The 4,105-nt window shown below is 42.7% G+C and overlaps 1 protein-coding gene across 3 annotated transcripts in view; it reads right to left on the bottom strand.

Moving 5' to 3' along the window:
• ZFP14 (ZFP14 zinc finger protein) overlaps positions 1-3,321 on the bottom strand; it is a 19,765-nt gene extending 16,444 nt beyond the window's left edge. Inside the window, exons 1-2 of one of the 3 annotated variants that reach the window (XM_034638351.1) lie at positions 3,239-3,262; positions 734-827 (exon numbers count right to left, since the gene is read on the bottom strand). The gene's annotated coding sequence lies outside the window, so the exon portion shown is untranslated. Of the gene's footprint in view, positions 1-733; positions 828-3,238 lie in introns of all 3 variants that reach the window. The other 2 variants (XM_011217262.3, XM_011217263.3) reach the window with 2 other exon arrangements.
• Positions 3,322-4,105: the final 784 nt, after the last annotated feature.

Here is a 4,105-nt window from a genome sequence, read left to right on the forward strand (position 1 = left end):
GTGGGAGAGGAAGAAGCAGGCTCAGAGCGGAGGAGCCTGATGTGGGGCTCGATCCCATAACGCTGGGATCACGCCCTGAGCCGAAGGCAGACGCTTAACCGCTGTGCCACCCAGGCGCCCTGACTTTTTTTTTTTTTTTTTAAGATTTTATGTATTTATTTGACAGAGAGCAAGAGCACAAGCAGCTGGAGCAGTAGGCAGAGGGAGAGGGAGAGAGAAGCAGGCTCCCCGCTGAACAGAGAGCTTGACATGGGGCTCAATCCCAGGACCCTGGGATTATGACCCGAGCCTAAGGGAGATGCTTAACTGACTGAGCCACCCAGGTGCCCCAAGTGACTTTTCTTTTTCTTTTTTATTTAACCTTCTAATTCATGAACCAAGTCTATGATTGAATTTGCCCATGTATGTTGTTCTATCTAGTAAAGAATGGTAAAAAAAAATCCCTGAATGATGCCTTTTAAGTAACAATGGTAGTCTCATGGCTGCTTCCTTTCAATCTTACTGAGAAATAAATTTATTTTATTTCTGAGTCAATGCTCTGGGCTAAGATGCCTATGAAGCCTCCAAGGGCTATTGGATCTCCTTGTCTTACTAATCTGACTTTGTGTAAAACATCATTAAAATAAAAACCATGAGACATTGTTAACGATACTGGAATTAAAACAAAATTTTAAAAAACACATCCACACAAAAAACTTGTGAGATGTAAATCTTACTGTATTAAATCCATTACCTCCAGACCGCACAGCTTCAGTATAATCTGGACATAACGTGATAGTGCTTGCTGTCATCAGATTAATATCTCTTCCTTCCATCATGAAAGGTTACTGAGTAAGGCAGGAAGAATTTTTTATTTAAGTATACATAATGATGAGACTTGGTATACTGTTATAATTAATTACTAATACAGGCTTTGGTGTGACACTTTTAGGAAACAAATCTTAGCTCTGACAGTTATTAACTGTGATCTTGGACATGTTACTTAACTTCTCAGCCTTAGTCACTCCCATAAAAAAATGGTGATAATTATAGACTCTAACTCAAAAGGTTGCTATGAGGATTAAATAAGACATCACATATAATAAAGCCTTAAAATAGCAAATAAATGTTAAATAGAAGTCAGTTATATCACTGAAGATGAAGAATACTACATACTCTTTTTCCATAAAAAATTCGAGCTTCTCAGCCTTGCTCTTATAATGCTAGCTAATAAATTTCAAACTTCATATTGATAAGCAATTCCTCCTGATTAACAACAATTTACAAAAGGGGGTTCGTGGATGGTTGAAGCCAATGTGGGAAAATCCTCACAATTTTTGATCTGGGTGATGAGAAAAAAGATGGAATTACAACATAATAGTAACAATTCAATCTACTGAGCACTTATGTGCCAAACATTCTCTGAGTATATATATATATAAAAATTCATCTATTCATAGCAATCCTATAAAGCAGTTTCTATTATTATCCTCTCACAGATGAAACAACTGTGGCACAAAGAAATGAAGTAAATTACCCCAATTTCACCCAGCTCTAAGTGGAAGTTTTAGGACTAGAACACTGGTAATATAGCTTCATAACTAAACTGCCTCTCACAAGACCACATAAATATATGACCTGACCACTCATGCTATCAAAAACTTCAAACCACTTCTCAAATTTCAACTAACATCTTCCATTTCCTTCCCTTGTTAACACAGACCTCTCCATTAAAAACCGTGTCACGTTACAATTCCTTAAAGCCTCAAAAGCAGAAAACCCTGTCACCAAACTATCTCCTACCTTCGCCTGCTTTTGAATTCAGGGCAGTCCTGAAGATCAAAGACACCTAGCCTTACGATTCCAACTAAACTGTAATCCTCTCAACAAATCAAAGCCTAGAATAAAGCTCTGCAGTTGGCCTCCCTTCAGGAGGTTTACTTGCAAGCCACTTAAATGATTAGAAAGAAACAGCTCACAGAAGGAATCAGATGATTGCCAAACGTTCATGTGAATACCCACTGGAGAGGAGGCAGGAGGTAACCTCAACACCCCTACCATTCACGGAGAAAGAACAGCAAAGCACCAGGTCTATATATAGGGTACTTCCCGCGTTAAAGCCTAACCAGCTAAAGACTACCTGGAACAAGCCTGTATAGTCCAACAAAATCAAATTTACTGACTCAAGAGAGGGAGTAAATTCCACAGGAAGGGTTGGAATGCAATGGAGGAGAAGAAAAGCTCTTTTGTAAAGGGTTGAGTTCCAAATGAAGGATTTTGAAGATGTATGGGAAGCAGGGAACAATTCCAGAATGGTTGCAGTTTCCGAGGTGAGACTAGGAAAAGCAGGGATTAACTGGAGATGAAGTGCTATCTTGAAGGGAGGGTAGTTTAGCAATTCGGTATCTCCAGGAATAAAATAAAAAATGGCAAAACGAGTCTGGAGCATCACTGTTAACCTCTCAAAGAGGGAGCTGTTACAGCATTTTACAATTGCTGCATGAACTAATACTTCCTATTAATTTTGTAGCTGGCTTTATCTGTCTCTTCTCTCCCAGCCTGATCAATGCAAGGGCTGCTTTTTCTCTTTTCAGTCCGTACTGATTTTCATTCTTTCCCAGGAGATGCAAATGTTTCCATGTCCAGAAAAATAAAAGTTACATTTCACGGAACAAAGAAGATAATAGACATACAAATGGTTATCTCCTCCTTTCTCTCTCCTTCCTGAAGATCAGCAGGATTGGGGAAAAGAGACGGGAATCTTGAGGCACCGAGCCTTTCTTGGAACTCAGCCAGGCCTGGCTAACTCAGAACACACCCCCGCTATTACACTTGCTCCCACCATCCACCACGCACAAAACCCGATGGAACTAAGAGGGAGTCCGGGGTAAAGCTCAGCCTCCCCCGTCTCAGAGAAAGCCCGAGTACAAAGGCCAGGTCTGGAATCTGCCTCCGAAATCATGGTAGTTTCCTAACGTGGGGAGCTCTGATTCAGCTGTGGTTCTGAGAACTGCAGTTCTCAAGACTGCGTCTTTTTGTTGGGGGCCTTCACTCCGGGGTTCATACATCTAACTCGGAGCCATTCTGGGCCAAGGGATATGTGCAGCCCTTAAGCGGAAAGGGAAAGGACGCCTCATGGCACCCGATGCCCAGTAAGCGTCACAAATTCCACAGTCAGTGCAACCCGGTTCACAGAGAGGCCCGCGCCGCCCCCGCGCCGCCCCCGCGCCCATTTCCTCAATGCACGCGACCAACTCACCTCTCGGAGCCGACACCAGCCAGAGAGCCGGAAGGAAACTACGAGCAGCGGCTTGTGGGAAATGTAGTCTTCGGTAGGGAGGGCCAGGCCCCGCCCCAAATTGGTGCGCAGAGCGCGCAAGCGCGGATGCTCGCTAGCGCTGAGGAGAGCTTTGGGAGGCCTTTGGGCTTGAGTGGGTTACAACGGAGGGGTTTCAAGGATTCCCAGGACTGAAGGAAGCGCGTGCTGGGAGCTTGGCGTCGTGTTTGTCGCTGAAGAAGCCCTGATGTGTCTTAGGAAGAAGTTTTGACACCAGGAAACACATAATACTACATACTAGGACACAGCAAGTTCTCAGCATGTATGCCCAAGTAGGACGTGGATATACATTAAGTACTCAATAAAAATATCCGCAAACCATAGCAGAACCGGTAACGGACGACACAGAAAGTCGTTCGTGCTTGCTCGAGCTCCCTCTTTCCTCTTCTCGGTTTTTTTCTCCTTCTTGCAGTTGTGAACAAATTGTTCTATAAATTCTGTTAGGTTAAAGTGATCGATAAATTCCTCTCCCAGTCCCCCCATCGGCCATTTCTCTTTTCTGAGTTTTAGTTAACTAGTCAACTGCCATCCCCAAGCAGAAACTCCGCTTGTTTGGTGAGAAGGTTAATAGTAGCCTAATGCTGTGTCACAATGTGTACGTCATTCTCCTCACTTCCTCATATTATTAGGCATTTTATCATCTCACATCACAAGAAGGGTGAGTACGGCACAGTAAGATATTTTGGGAAAAAGACACATTCGCATAACTTTTTTTTAATATTGCAAAAGTTTTGCACTATACAGCATATTGTTTTAATTGTTCTATTTCGTTATTTCTGTTAACCTCTT

The sequence above is a fragment of the Ailuropoda melanoleuca genome, chromosome 12 (assembly GCF_002007445.2).
Source record: "Ailuropoda melanoleuca isolate Jingjing chromosome 12, ASM200744v2, whole genome shotgun sequence".
Taxonomy (NCBI): domain Eukaryota; kingdom Metazoa; phylum Chordata; class Mammalia; order Carnivora; family Ursidae; genus Ailuropoda; species Ailuropoda melanoleuca.